Source organism: Triticum aestivum, chromosome 7B (assembly GCF_018294505.1).
Source record: "Triticum aestivum cultivar Chinese Spring chromosome 7B, IWGSC CS RefSeq v2.1, whole genome shotgun sequence".
NCBI classification, from domain to species: Eukaryota; Viridiplantae; Streptophyta; class Magnoliopsida; order Poales; family Poaceae; genus Triticum; species Triticum aestivum.
Window position 1 is genome coordinate 689,449,272 of NC_057813.1, and position 16,684 is coordinate 689,465,955.

Consider the following 16,684-nt stretch of genomic DNA (forward strand, 5'->3'; position numbering starts at 1 on the left):
AACTATCATTATGGTCCTCCCAAATTCATATAAATTATTAATACTTATGACATGATAACGCTGATAGGACCTTAGATCGGAGTGGGCTAGGAGATCCAGTGAACCTACCTTCTCCTGGTGCAGATGAACTCGATCCAGCGCCGGCCATGGTGGTGTGGAGACGGCGGCGATGTGGGCTGAGATGGTGGCGGCGGAGCTTCCCGTCACTGTCAGCGCTAGACCTAGATCGGGTTGGGGTTTTCGGTGGGGAGCCTGGCAACGCGGTGAACCTCGTACTGCGTGCCGCCGGCCCCCACCTCTTTATGTAGCGCTGCGTGACAGGGGCCCGTCAACCATATTGTGGTTGGGCGCCCCCGATCAGGGCGCGGATCAGGGGTCCGTTGGGCCGTTGGGCCCACACGGGAGAGATCAACCTAACATTCTCCCCCTTGATCTCAACTTTACTTTTAACCTTATACTTTCTAGTTTATTTGTTTCATCACATATTGATACATAGAGCATGTTTCATCGTCACAGCTTAAATGCCGGTAGAATCATACAGCTACAACATACGTTTTGTTCAGAAACAAATTCTGTTCCTTTTGGGCCTATCCAGGAATCATAAGGCTTTCCCTTAAACCCATGCCAGCTAAGTGTTCCTTGAACACATTGGGTGGTAAGCCTTTCGTTAGCGGATCCGCAAGCATATCTTTTGTCTTTATATGCTCGAGACTTATAGTTTGATCCTGAATTTTATCTTTCACAACATAATACTTTATCTCTATTGTTTTGGCAGCATTACTCGACTTGTTGTTGTGAGCGTAAAATACCGCGGGCTGATTGTCGCAGTACATCTTTAGTGGTTTGTGAATACAATCTACCACTTTCAAGTCGGGTACAAATTTCTTTAGCCATATCGCCTGCCCCATGGCTTCGAAGCATGCTATGAACTCTGCATACATCGTGGATGATGCAACTGTCGACTGTTTGGAGCTTTTCCACGAAATAGCTCCCCCAGCGAGGGTGAATACGTATCCTGACATGGATTTTCTATCATCTTTGTCCCCCGCAAAATCTGCGTCTGAATACCCTTTTATCTGTAGGGAATCAGATCTCCTGTATGTTAGCATGTAGTCCTTCGTGCCTTGCGCATAACGCAATGCTTTCTTTACCATCTTCCAGTGCTCTATGCCTGGATTCTCTTGATATCTACCGAGTACCCCGGTGATAAAGGCTAAGTCAGGGCGAGTGCACACTTGTGCATACTGTAAGCTGCCAACTGCCGAAGCATTTGGTACTCCTTTCATTTGATCGATCTCATACTGATTCTTGGGACATTGAAATTTCCTAAAATTATCGCCCTTAACTATAGGTGCAGGTGTGGCTTTACTCGCATGCATATTATACTTTTTAAGAACCTTCTCCAAATATGCTTTCTGCGATAGTCCTAAGACTCCATTGTTTCTATCTCGGTGAATTTCTATGCCCAAAACATATGATGCTTCACCAAGATCTGTTACGTCAAAATTCGAGGATAAGAACCTCTTTGTTTCTTGTAGTAGACTAACATCACTGCTAGCAAGCAGAATGTCATCCACATACAAGATTAGGAAAATATATTTCCCATTTTTAAACTTTGCATAAATGCAGTTATCCTCAATATTTTCTTTAAATCCAAAACTTTTAATCGTTTGATTAAACTTTAAATACCACTGCCTAGAGGCTTGCTTTAATCCATAAATGGATTTCTTTAGGCGGCATCCCATATTTTCCTTGCCTTTCATGATAAAACCCTTGGGCTGTTTCATGTAGACATTTTCTTTTAAATCTCCGTTGAGAAATGCCGTCTTTACATCCATTTGATGTAACTCTAAATCAAAATGAGCAACTAATGCCATTATGATTCTGAAGGAATCCTTACATGAGACCGGAGAAAATGTCTCTTTGTAATCTATCCCTTCTCTTTGTGTAAATCCTTTTGCCACGAGTCGTGCTTTATATTTTTCTATATTCCCTTTAGAGTCATACTTAATTTTGTAGACCCATTTGCAGCCTACTGATTTGGCTCCTTTAGGAATTTCCTCTAAGTCCCAAACATCTTTGGAACTCATTGATTTCATCTCGTCTTCCATTGCCTTCATCCACATTGATGAATGAGGGCTTCTCATGGCTTCTTCATATGAGGTGGGATCTTTTTCCATATGAACCATTTCTGTGTTATAAACTTTAAAGTCAGTAGAAATAGCTGACTTTCTTGGTCTTGTAGACCTTCTAAGGGCCTCAGTTTCTGGCACATTCTGTGCCTCAACTTCTGGCACTTCTTCTAAAATTTGCTGTTGCACCTCTCTTTCATGCCCAACAACGGGTTCAGTCGGCTCCTGACGGACAGGTTCCGGGTCTGCCCCCATAGTTGTCATGGGTGGAGTTGCAACTGGTAGTGAGAAAAATGGCTCCTGGATCATCGGATTAGGTGCATGCACCCTCTTCTCCTCAAGATCAATTTTCCGAGCTACCAAGCTCCCCCTCATCATTTCGTCCTCTAAGAAGACTACATGTCTCATTTCTACAAACTTTGTATATCTGTTTGGGCAGTAGAAACGAAAACCCTTTGATCTGTCTGGATAGCCAATGAAGTGGCAACTCACTGTTTTGGGATCTAACTTTCCAATGTTTGGATTAAACATTTTGGCCTCAGCAGGGCACCCCCACACCCTGAAGTGTTGTAGGGATGGAACCCTTCCTGTCCATAGCTCGTACGGTGTTTTGGGCACCGACTTGCTTGGTACTCTATTGAGAATGTGAATGGCGGTTTTAAGCGCCTCCATCCATAATCCCAATGGCAAGTTGGAATAACTCATCATGTTGCGCACCATATCCATAAGTGTACGGTTGCGCCTTTCAGCTACTCCATTTTGCTGAGGTTCGCCCGGCATTGAATACTGGGCAACTATGCCAGTCTCCTGCAAGAACTTTGCAAAAGGTCCAGGGACTTGGCCATATGGAGTGTGCCGACCGTAGTACTCTCCCCACGGTCGGACCTAACTATCTTTATTCTTTTATCATGCTGATTTTCAACTTCAGCTTTGAATATTTTAAATTTATCCAACGCTTCAGATCTTTCTTTGAGTGGATAAATATATCCATAGCGAGAGTAATCATCTATGAATGTTATGAACGAGTCATATCCATCCACACTTTTCACCGGAAATGGTCCACAAATATCAGTGTGGATGATTTCTAGTGTGCCTGTGCTATGGATTGCACCTTTTTTGATTTATTTTACGTACTTTCCTTTAACGCAATCTATGCATTGTTCTAAGTCTGAAAATTCTAACGCAGGAAGAATTTCACTTTTGACTAATCTTTCTATTCTCCCCTTCGAAATATGGCCCAGACGACAGTGCCATAGTTTCGATGAGTCGGATGTTCTTTTTCTTTTCTTTTGCTCTTTATTCGACGCGGAAACATTTTCTTTCACATTGCAAACGGAATAAACTTTTTCACGAAGTGATAACAAATAAAGCTCATCATGGAGTAAAGCATCACCCACATAAGCATTATTATACCAAATGGCACACTTGCCATGTCCAAAATGACATTCATAATTATCTTTGTCCAAACAAGAAACACTAATTAAGTTTCTATGACATGATGGAAAAAATAAAACATCTCTAAGTAGAAGATTGAATCCGCCAGCTAACTCCAAGGAGATGTCACCGACAGCTTCAACTTCTGCTTCAACTCCGTTTGCCACTTCAATGCGTCTTTCGCTTCTTAGCGTAGTTCGCGTCGAATGGAATCCCTGTAAAGTATTCGCAACATGAATAGTTGCTCCTGAATCAATCCACCAAGTGGATTTTGAAAACTGTGTATACAAGGATTCATTTACAAATGAAACTATATTGTTACCTCTTTTTGCCATGACTGACTTCAGCCAAGCAGCGCAGTCTTTTTTGTAATGCCCTTTCTGCTTGCAGTGGAGACACATGTCTTTGTCCACTGAGAAAGGTTGTTGCTGATGCTGATGCTGATAGGGGGCTTTTCCATTCTTTGAAGGAGAACTTTTGTTGTTTTGATTGTAGTTCTTTTTCTTCCAATCCTTCATATAGTTGATTGAACCACCATGTGCGGCTTTGAGTCTGTCCTCTTCTTGGACACACATTGCTATTGTCTTTTCAATGTCCCATGTTCCAGGTGACATATTATAGTTTACAACAAAAGTTGCAAACTCCTATGGCAGTGAAGCCATGACCAGGTGGACCAGGAGTGCTGGTTTGATCTCCAGATCCGCACCCATGGGCTTGAGCTTTGCTGCCATATTGCTCATCCTGAGGATGTGCTCTCTTATTCCACGACTACCACCTGTGTAGCGTTCTGTCACCAGTTGCTCTAACACCTGGGTGGCATAGATCTTTGAAGAGCCAGTGAACTGGCTCTTTATCTTTGTAAGCAACTCCCCAGCGAAAGTGCACTCTGGAATGGAGCCCACAATGGCACTCTCAATTGTATTCTTTATAAAAGTCATGCACTTTTTGTTTGCATTGACCCACTTTTGGTTATCTATGAGGTAGGACTGCTCCAAAAGAGCATAGTCCCCCTTCTTTTTAGCCCATGCAGCATCATCATCAGTGGCCTCTCTTACTGGCTCTGTGGGTCTGACCGGCTATGGTTTCACCACAACCCAGTCAAGATCAGCACAAATAAATGTCAGTTCAACTTTCTTCCTCCACTCAGTGTGGTTGTCACCTCTGAGTGTCAGAACTTCTTTTAGGCAACTCATCAAGTGAAAGCCTCCTGAAATCACAATTTAAGTGACATCAATAAAACAATCATATGCAATAATCTAACGTTGGTCAAATTAAACATACAATTGTCTATGCAATTAAATCTATATTACCGTTGGGCAAAATATTAGAAACAAATGCACCTTTAAATTTCAATAATAAAACATGATCATGTTATTAACAACGTTGGTCATAAAAATAACATAATCATATTCATTTCAATAATTACTTTAACATGCTCTTAAAACATAATTCTATCTAAACTTTTATTTTCTGTTAAAAGAGCACTAATAATTATTTACGCAGCGGAAAAACGTGAATAAAAAATTCACGAACTTTTTACTTTTACAGAAACTTTTCTTTGATAAAAAATAAAAATAAAAATTTATGAACTTTATTATTATCTCTGTAAAATTCATGAACATTTCTTTTTCTGAAAATTTTATTTTTTCATTTTCAGAACTTTTTCTGTTTACTTTTCTATTTTCTAAACAAAAAATTTCGTTGGAAAAAATTGCATAGAAAACACTATTTGAAATCTGCCAAAAAACTGGACAAATAAGAAAAAACTTAAAATAAAAACGAGCAGCACAGCGCCGGCCTGCCCTCTTGCCCGGTCCACGGCCTGCAGCAGCACGCTCGCGCGGGCCGACCTGGCCGCAGCGTAGTGCAGCCGCCCGGCGGGCCTCGGCCTTGCGCCGCCCAGCTAGCCCAGTAGGCCCGCTTGGCTCTAGGTTTTGCATCTAAGCCGTCCATCGCGATCCAACGGCCATGCGCGTAGATCGGGGAAACAAAACTGGCACCGAGGGAAACCCTCGGTCACTTTCCTCCCCCGCCCGCCGCTCGCACCCCTCTCGCTCGCTGTCCCGACCGAGTCAGGGCCACCGCGCCACGGCACCAGGGCGGCCGCCGACGACGAGCGCCACCGCACCACCGCGCGTCCGCTCCTCTGTTTCCCTTCCCCAAATTCTCTTTCCTCCTTCCTGCGATAGAGAGCGAGAGAGAGAGAGGCGAGCAAGCCATCTACTCCCCTTCGCGCCCGCTCTTGCCCTTTCTGTGGACATCTACGGCAACGGCCCGGCGGCCGGCGACGGCGCCGAAGGCCACCGCGCCGCCCCGCGCCGCCTTTCTCTTTCTGTTTCAATCCTCTTCATCCACCACCTCCCCTGAGAGAAGAGAGAGGCAGATGCCGACCGACGGCGACCTAGATGGACGGAGCGGCTGCGCCCCTGCTGATCCCTTCGCCGGTCGCGCGTTCCCCTTGCGGTGAGCGCGCCGCCGTCGAATGGATCGGTGGTGGTGCACTTTGCCCCTGTGGGGTTGGTTCTTCGTCCGACGCCTCGGCTTGCCGATGCGCGTCCGGATCGAGAGGAACAGGCGTGGCCGTGAGGCGGCGCTCTTTGCCGGTGAGGCCCAAGGCCAAAATCCGGTGGTTTACTTTGCCCTGTCTAGGGTTCTTGGGGGAGGGGATCTCTTTTTCTTTTTCTGTTTTTGTTTCTTTGTACCGAAATCATCTACTAGCCCGATCTGGCTAGCTCTGATACCATTGATAGGACCTTAGATCGGAGTGGGCTAGGAGATCCGGTGAACCTACCTTCTCCTGGTGCAGATGAACTCGATCCAGCGCCGGCCATGGTGGTGTGGAGACGGCGGCGATGTGGGCTGAGATGGTGGCGGCGGAGCTTCCCGTCACTGTCAGCGCTAGACCTAGATCGGGTCGGGGTTTTCGGTGGGGAGCCTGGCAACGCGGTGAACCTCGTACTGCGTGCCGCCGGCCCCCACCTCTTTATGTAGCACTGCGTGACAGGGGCCTGTCAACCATATTGTGGTTGGGCGCCCACGATCAGGGCGCGGATCAGGGGTCCGTTGGGCCGTTGGGCCCACACGGGAGAGATCAACCTAACAAACGCTTGATCCACACAATTCAGTATTTCGAGGGTGATGTGACTTTAAATATGAAAGCGCTATGCGTCGACCGGCTAATAGCTCCTCATCCATGGTTGAATGAGGTAAATCAGAGCCATCCGTCCGTCTCCATTTGCTGCAACAATAGCCATGCTACAAAGCTGCGTTCACAACATCAACCATGTTGCAAAGGTTGCTGATGTTGCCGCACGCCAGCCGGACAATCTTTGCAACATGCGCTCTTGCATTGCAGCCGTGACATAATCCCCTTTATGGCTGCAACCGTGCTTGTAGATGCTCCAAGTGCTCGCAAGTTATTCAATTCTCCTCCTCCCAAGTTCACATCAATGATCAATGCTTATTCCCCGCAAAATAAAAAATGGTCAATGCTTATGACATGTCAAAAGCCTTGATCGACACAGTTGAGTATGTCGAGGGTGATCTAACTTCAAAAGAAAACTCATTTCCTTCTTTCTTTCTCCATTTCTCACGGTGGTTTATAGGGGCTCTTTTTTTACACGCTATCCCATAACAAAAATGCTACACGTACGGGGCTTTACAGGCTCTTACAGACTCCTTCCAAACATAAAAACCACCCCCCCTGATTTACATGGGGGTGGGCCCGCGTCCTCCCCTTACATCCAATGAAAAACTGCCACATCAAATCAATCCTGTAAAAATCTGTATGTGTAGCATTGCCGGTCCCATAATATAAGAACGTTTTGACACTACAGTAGTGTCAATAACGTTCTTATATTTCCCTCAAAAAACATGTTCTTATATTATGGGGCGGAGGGAGTACCTACTAGGCTACGACAGGTAAGGCAACACGACCCGGTGATGTCTTGAATCGAAACTGAAATCCCATTCGGAGACACCTCGTCGTGATCGTTCCTAGGAATAGTAGGACCAATGCTATCCTCTTGTAACTGTAGCTGCGGGTTGGGAGAGGAGGTTCAGCAGGCGGAGGTGCTTCCCGCTAGATAGAAGAGATATTTGCCGTGATAATCCTCACTGTATTGGGCTGTTTATATAGTACATATATATGTTCAGTTACAAGTCATTAGGACGTGGAATATCAAGAGAGAGGTCTCTAGACCTTCTACATTCTAGCACTAAGCTGTAATTGCTAGGCGTTGCAACTCATTATGCTAGACAGCACTAAGTCGTAACGTTTGACACCGCTTTGACTCCGGCAGACTGGAACTGAACGACCACGACAGTATCCGGTGCAGCCCAGCGGCGCCGCCATTCACCGCGGAGAAGCCGATGGCGACCTCCTCCGGTAGAATTCTGCGGAGATTAACAGTTGCATTGACCTGGTACAACGCACCGTCGATGAGGAGAGCAACAGCCAGCATCCTGGAGTCGCTGTTGTATTCCACGGTGGCCTCCATGACACTGGACGTCGTGAGTTTCTTGCCCGTCCATGCCGCCTTCGTGTGCGCGGACGCCGTGGAGTTGATGTCGATGCCGACATGGTTGAGGAGAGCGTCGAACTCCACCGCCACGATCCGGGTGTTGCCTGTCCCGTCAGCGAGGCTGCTGCTGCGCGGGACGTCCGCCGAAGGGAGATGGCCGAGGAAGAAGGCCATCCTCCTGTCGCCGGTCTGCTGCGGCAGGCTGTCCTTCTCTGGGGTGATTTGGAAGGAGAAGGCGGTGGCGAAGCTAGCCATCTCGCCGATGGCGCCGTTCCATAGCGGCACCTTGTACCGGTACGACGCCTGGCTGTTTTTCGTCAGCTGGAGCGTTGGTGGACTGATGAGTGCGTCACCGGCGACAATGATCGACGAACCAGCACCGGCATCAGAGAAGTCGAGGCTGAAGGAGAGCGAGAAGGCCCTGTGCGGCACGTGGTAGAGGCATATCAAGGACGCCAGGACTTGGGCGGCGGTCGGACGACGGCCAGGGCCCATTTGCTTGGCCGTGGTGCTTGGGAAGGAGGAACCATGAGGAGCATCATGAAATAGGGAATGGGATTTAGTGGGGGAGTAGCTAGTTGTCAAGGTCAAATTTAGAGCATAAACAGTGCATGATGTAGCACACGAAAGGAACTAGAGAGGCCACAGATTGATTGATCGTGTTGTCGTTGAAATTTTCTAGTTAAGGACATTAGATTACACAGGATCAAGTCGCCATCGTACTATCATATAAGTAAAGTCTAATTGTTGTTCAACAAAGCGGTTGACACACTTGACTTTTTTCTTCTTCTTATCTTTTTTTATCTACTCAAGTTTTTTTGTCCTTGTTACACACCGAATATAAGAGGACACAAGCAGGTTGAACAAGTTCACAGCCATTCATTCAGAAGCAACGTATGTGAAGCTCACAGCTAACATACAACTAATACTCTAGGTCACAGCCACAACTTGCTATGGGGCAACAACTACAAGGTATTACAATGTACTGCTAAGCAAATTAACAAGAGAAATATGATTACCTGACTAAGGAAAGAAAACGAATGACGCCTTTTTGGTTAAATCATCGCCTTCATCAGGTCCGCAGAAAGACAAGGCCCGATGTTCTTTCCTGACAACAGGTGGAGAAAAGGAGTGAACTGATCTGATCACCTGGACGCCTCCAGAGGTTTAACCGGCATGGTGTAAGGAGAATCCCAATCCGCATCGAAGACGTCTTGCAGCTGCGAGACGATGGAGGGATCGTACGTTCCGAAGCTCACTCCAGCCGTGGTGTAGAAGTAGTCCCAGATGAGGTTGCTGGTGCCGATGTTCGCCCTCACATCGCTGACGGCGTACTTGCCATGGTTCACCCGGGTGAAGTCGGGGTAACGGTTTCCCGTCGCGGCGCCTTGAGACAGGGCGGGTCCAGTCTCGTTGTACCCAGGAACCACGTAGTACTTGACCTCGACCTTGCCACCGCAGTGGTTGTATTTGGAGGATGCGCAGAGGATGTTTGAGTAAAGAAGGCTCTTCAAGTATTTCTCGGTGCTCGGGATGAAGTGTGTCCAGTAGGCTACCAGCAGCCTAACAGTTGCATTTTTGGAGAATATTACCTACCAATGATCAGTTTATCTCCAATCAGTACATGAATTCACAATTGATGAGTAGAGATGACCTGAACGGAGACTTTTCTTTATAGGGCCACTCCGCTGCTTAAGAAGATCGACGTAGGATACAATTCTACAGAGTTCTGGCGTTAGCGGCCTTGGTGTTGAAGGTTGAAGCTACGGCCAATTTCCAGCTGGATAGTACTGATTTCGGTGCTGACGTAGTCATGATAGCGACAATTTTTTTAGTTGATCTACACATTTGATTCTGTATATTAAACGTCACCTTGCAGCCTAGGTAGGAATATATCCAAGTACACCAATTCTACTGAAACTAAAGGAGGCCCTGTGTTGCCTGCATAACTGGCATAACGAATGCAGCTTAAATACCTCTGATATCGCTGACGACAAAGATGGCCAGAACACAGTTTGAGAAGCATATTGCGATTGTCCAAGCCAATCCATAGTACTTATCCTCACCATTCCCCCAGAATTGACAGATTTGATAGTGTCAACCCAACCTTGCTCATCTGCCTGGAACTTGTCAAATGACAGCTGGAAAACATGAACAGTTTGAATCAGCAACAGAATATGTGTTATAACTTGCTAGATTATTCCTTGGAAAAGTGATCTACGTGTTTCAATTTCACATACCATGATAAAATGGACCGTTAACACCAAATGAACCATAGAGCTTGAAATAAATATTTTACAGACTTGCCAACTGTTATAGCAGACATTCTTCTTTTCTTCCTTAAGGCAGACTATGTGAGGCAGCCAGGCAAACAGGAAAACAAATTTTGAAAATGGTTTGAGCATTAGAAATTCAAGTGTATGGCTGTGTGCTAGAGGATAGGTTACTGCAGCGCCAAGTGACTGAAAATTGTATGGGTTAGTGCTATGATACTACTTCCGATATTCCATTCCTTGATACAAAAATGAAAGCTTTCTCTTCAGAAAGAACACAATATGTGACATTACCTCAGGTGGAGCAAACGAAAGATAGCTCAAGTGGTGTTCTCTAGTGGATCTCTTGAGCCCAGGGGTTTCAATTAAAACATCAAGCAGTTCAGGATTGGCAAGTGATGGATAACCGTCGACATATGGGACATCGACAGTAAGTGGCAGAGGTGACCTGATGCATAGTTTGAACATATTTCTATTATTCAACTCAGGGAAACTGTCAGAAGAATTAGATTACTAATGCCTAATAATATTGTTTAGAGAAATTTATGAAACTATAACATGGCTTCTTGTAAATAACAGCAAATATTGTATCCGTTAAACATCAAATAGCAATACACACATTACATTGATAGTGAACATAAAAGGAACACGGCAAAATGCTGTCAACAATTTGACCAGAATGTTAGCACAGGTACACAACATACAAAATACAACTGTCGGCAAATTATGGATAATATGCTGTCATGTAGGTGATAGTTTATATTTGTATAGGTTTTATACTGAGTAGTAACTTATTATCAATTACCGAGAAGGCTACAGACCTGCATCTTTGTTCGGGCTGTAGGAAATGTGACCAGCACGGCACCTTTCTATAAGTCTGCCACTGCTTATCCCAGGCAGTTTTGGTGTAAGTAGTTGAATTGAGTGTTGAAAGTGTCCAAAGATTTTGAAAATACACTTCAACAGTTTTTGCTATCTGTGGACAACCAACTAAATAAATCCCCAGCTCCTTCACCTGCAATAAAATGTCAAACTAGTATCAAGCAGATTCAACTGAACAAACTTATTTTTTCAGCATGAATTTTTAAACTACAATGTAAATACGCTACCAACTTCATTTACAACAGTTTACTTTCCAGTATACCTGGGTAAGGGACTTCCAATCATTGTTTGCAGATCCAATATACACATCCTTTTTGTCGGATATCCAGACCTTTGCATGCAGAACACCGGATCCCCACCAATCCTCAAAAAGTACGGTTACATTCTGAACATTTGGCCTTCCTGCAGCGAGGTTAGCACTCTCTTGGTCGAAATCAGGAGCAAATCCAGCGTGCTGCGCGATCCTGCAAAGATGATACAGTCATTAACAAAATGAATCAGACTTCTGTGCACACCTACTAAGTTTCCTTCTTATCGTTCTTTAACTCCTTTTGCTTGAATGCTCCCATGGCAGTTAACTGCACAGTGCCAAACCAGCATTATCACTGGCATGTACTACCTATGTTGCTATTCACTGATATAATCAGGACAACTAACTTACTATGGCACAAAAATCACTGTAATGGTACTAACACGTAACACTGGAAAATTTGACATCAATCCTTGCCTGATTTTGACCTTACGATCTGCCGCTTTCTCCAGTGCGTTGTAAACCCGGCGCCCCTCGTCAGCCCCAAACCTCGCCATGTCGCTCTCGGAGAACCCGTACTCCCCTGATTTCGGGTTCTTCGGGTGTGCTATGAACTGCCAGTACTGCGCAAGGATGTCAAGGCTCTCCGTCGTGTTCCCCGAGAGCCACTGGAGCACATCCGCTGCGGATCAGCAGCAAGAACAAAAAGTCAGACAATCCTGTATCAAACTATCAACAAGGCAAGTAGGAGTAACATATAAACAGATAAAATCCATTCCATTCCTCCACAACTTTTTCCGTGTCAAGTCGGACGGTTGACCGGACAGGCAAAGCCATCCATGGAATGTGTGTCCTGTTAATTCAGAACGCATTTGCATTCACAGCAAGCTGAAACAAAATGCCATCTTACACAACCCAGACATTTTTTCACCGTTCGGAACGCCTTATCCTACACATCGATGAGGAACGGCGTGGTGATCGAGGAACCGAAGCCCCAGGAGCCAAACCGCGAGGATCCACGGCGAGGACAGCCGCGCTGGCTCGGGGGAGGTGGGGAGGGGGAGCCGGTGGGTACCTGTGGCGAGGACCCCCGGGACGCGGCGGAGGTGGGGCATGTCGGTGGGGATGGACTGCACCAGCCACGCCTTGCACGACTCCGCGGCGCCCACGGCCGGCGGCGCTGCCCACAGCGCGGCGACGGCGAGGAGGAGCGGGGGCAGGAGGAGGTGCCGGCGGCGACGAGGCGGAGGAGCCATGGCGCGCGCGCTCTCTCTGTGCGGCGGCAGCGCGGGGTGTGAACGGAGCTGCCCAGTGGGGAGTGGGGAGTGGGGAGTGGGTCCCGGAGAGAATCCAAGGGAGCCAAGTCATCCTGCTGTGGTTCTACCACGGCCCTGTAAATTTTTGTGTCAAAATTCAAATCAAACGCTGTGAAGTTTGACTGAATTTATTGAAAAAATCGATTTCTTCAAATTTGATCAAATTGCGCCAGTTTACTTGAGATAAGAAACTACAGGCCTTTTTTCTTTAGAGCTTTCTGAGTACTACTCTGTGTCTAGGTTTCTTCCTTCGGCCTTCGAAGTCGGCAAATTTCAAATAAGATCCCCGGCACATTTTTGGAATATGCATTTCTCCTCAGGCAAAAACCAAAAAGCAAAGCCAAAGATGCATCTCGTGTCTTCCTTCCACTCTTTCATTTCTGAAAGTGACATGTTCTTCTTTTCCTTTCTTTCTTTGTTGAGAAACGAGTCAGGTTTTTTCTAAGCCCCAATATATTCTGAGAGCACATGGCGCATCTTTCGGATTGTTAGACTTTTTTCCGAGCTATATATGCTCCCCTCGCCTCAGGCGTGGCACGACATGATCGGCCCACTACTGTGGTAGTTTGTGCGGGTTTTTCCTGTGTTTTCTTTATCCTTTTTTTAATTTATTGGGTTGGTTTTCTTTTGTCCATTTTTCATTGTTTGGGTTGGGTTTTCGTGGTTTTTTTTTTGTTTTTTCTATGGTTTTCTTTCATTTTCATTAGTTTTCTTTGATTCTTTTCTTTGTTATAATTTGGTTTTCCTGTTTTTAACAGTTTTTTTTAGAAAACATAACTTTATTGATACTCATAACAATTACTTAAAATTCAAGAAATACAAAGTAACTCCTATGACTAAGAATTACAATGAAATCTCGTGTAAACACCTTCTTCGCGGTATCAATATCTGCTTGAAGAAATACTTCAAAGACTTCGGTAAAGAGGCTGCAATTAGACTGGAGGAACGATGTTGTCACTCTTTCATCCGCACGAACATTATCAATAATGGTTTTTGAAAGCGCACTGAGTTGCCCATCTAAAAAAATCTTGACACGGCAACATAAACTCATCGGATCCGAAAAATCGAATCTGCAAGGACAGAAAACTCTCTAACTTCATGACACCACCAAAAGAACAAGAGCAAATTTATTCTCACAAAACTATGATGATCACTAGGCGTTGATGAAGAACATAGAGGTCTTGAAGATCCGAGGTCCCCCCCACCTCGCAGTGTCAAGGTGGCAGCTGGAGGCCAGGGGACCAATATTTTCGGATGGCGGTGGCAACGGCGGCATGTGAAACCCTCTGCCTTCGATTGATTGGGGCAGGATCGCTGGGTATGTTTGGTTTTTAACTTTTTTATTCTTTGTTATACGCTGGGTTACTTTGTTTTTTCTTGGTTTTTTTTTTCAGTTCTTCGCCTTCTCTCTTTTGTTTTCTTTGTAGATTTTCTTTGTTTCTTTTTTTAACACAAAGCTGCACTTTTAGCACACAATATATATTTTCTAGTGTACACGTAAAAAATTGATACATGCTGAATTTTTTAAAAATGCACTATGTACATTTTATTAATACATGTTTGGAACACTTTTTTGAATACATGGCCAATACATTTTTTAAATACATGTGGATTTTTTATGGTAACAATTCTTTTCTAAAACTACGTGAACATTTCCTTACATTACATAAACACTTTTTATGTGTCACACACATATTTTTTGCAATGCGGAAGCATTTCTTTATATTTCCACTTAAAAAAATTTAATGGCACAAAACATTTTTAATACTACATATAACATTTTTTTTACATTGTATGCACATTTTCAAAAAGTCCATATAAATTTTTCCAATCGTAGGACATTTTTTTCATTGTTTGTAACATTTTCGTTGCAACATTGGCTTTTCTAATTTGTTTAAAAAAAATCAAAATCACTATTTTTTTTCTTTAAAAGTAAAATATGTTTTCGAGATATATTCATTTAAAATATAGACCTATATAATCAGAATGTTTATATCACATTGCAACACACGGTCATTGTTCTAGTAAAAAGAGAAAGCAAAAAAGGAAATTAGCGTGACGTCAGCAAGACGACCCATGTCCACGTCCCTGCTGGGCTGGCCCAGCACTGGTTGCGCTCGTTTTTCACTCCCTAAAACCTGTCCCTTAGTCGTGACCGGCCTCTCTACCGAGTCGGACCCGGCCCACGCCCGTCCGACCTGAGCTCAGCTCAGCGGGGCCTATTATATACGCAAAAATAGACGGCCGCACCGCACCCTCCCTCAATCATCGTCGTCGTTGAGGGAGTCCTGGATAAGGGGGTATCCGGACAGCCGGACTGTATACATTGTCCGGACTATAGAAGCGTCAAGATACAAGACTCAAGACTTCGGCTCGTGTGCGGATGGGACTCTCCTTTGCGTGGAAGACAAGCTTGGCGATCCGGATATTATATTTCCTTTCTTGTAACCGACTCCATGTAAACCCTAGCTCTCCGGTGTCTATATAAACCGGAGAGGATGGTCCTTAGAAGGCCGATCACAATTACAATCATACCATCATAGGCTAGCTCTTAGGGTTTAGCCTCTACGATCTCGTGGTAGATCTACTCTTGTATTCCACATATCTTCAATATTAATCAAGCAGGAAGTAGGATTTTACGTCCATCGAGAGGGCCCGAACTTGGGTAAACATTGTGTCCCTTGCTTCCTGTTACCATCAGTCTAAGACGCACAGATCGGGACCCCCTACCCGAGATCCACCGGTTTTGACACCGACATTGGTGCTTTCATTGAGAGTTCCTCTGTGTCGTCGCTTCGAGGCTTGATGGTGTCTTCAATCGTCAACAACACAGTCCAGGGTGAGACTTTTCTCCCCGGACAGATCTTTGTGTTCGGCGGCTTCGCACTGCGGGCCAATTCGCTTGGCCAGTTGGAGCAGATCGACAGCTTCCCCCATGGCCACCAGATCAGGTTCGGAAACTTGAACTACACGGCAGATATCCGCGGAGACTTGATCTTCGACGGATTCGAGCCTGCGCAGGAGCGCCGAACAGCCATGACGAGCACGACCTAGACCTGTTGTCGGACAGTGCCCGGGACATCATCCCCGAAGCATCCCCGGATCTAAATCCAGGGCAGGTTGCGTTGCCTATGGACGGAGGGCTGGACCCCGCCCCGCAGGCCGCACACTTATCGGTGGTGGAGCCGAACACAGGTCTCACCTCTGTGGAGGCATGTAACCCTGGGCCCCCGGACTCACATCCGGTTGTTGGTCCTGGTCCGCTCACTCTCGAGCCAGCCGAGCCAGGCTGGGCTCCGGTAATGGAGTTTACCGTTGTGGACATCTTTCAGCACTCGCCCTTTGACGACATGCTGAGCTCATTAAAGTCTCTCTCTTTGTCAGGAGGCTCCGGGCCGAACTATGTCCGGCCCGAGTGGGAAGCAGGCGACGAAGGAATTCGGCGCACACCCACCACCCACTTCGTTGCCACGATCGAAGAATTAACCGACGTGCTTGACTCCGAAGACATCGACGGTATGGACGAGATGCAGGAGAGGCTCCAGAGTCCCTGGGGCGCGGGACTACTACCTTGTCACACGATATATACATGGTTGATACGCCCAATAAGGACGACAACGATAATCCGGAAGATAAAACACCCGGGCAAAAGCCAAAAAGGCGGCGCAGACGCCGCTCAAAGTCCAGGAATTGCAAAAATAGCGACAAGAGCGCAAGAAGGGTCGATATACCCGCAAACTCCAAAAGCAACAACGATAACATGGACCCAGCGATGGAGCAGGATGATCCAGGTCATGCCAAATCAAGTTCGGAGCGAATACCCGATCACAATGATCCGGAGGGACGGGCTCATGAAGCCGCCCTAGAACAGAAA

At 45.8% G+C, this 16,684-nt stretch overlaps 1 pseudogene; it reads right to left on the reverse strand.

The window, feature by feature from the left end:
• Positions 1 to 7,804: 7,804 nt before the first annotated feature.
• LOC123160518 (phospholipase D Y-like) lies at positions 7,805 to 12,831 on the reverse strand (annotated as a pseudogene).
• Between the last annotated feature and the right edge of the window lie 3,853 nt (positions 12,832 to 16,684).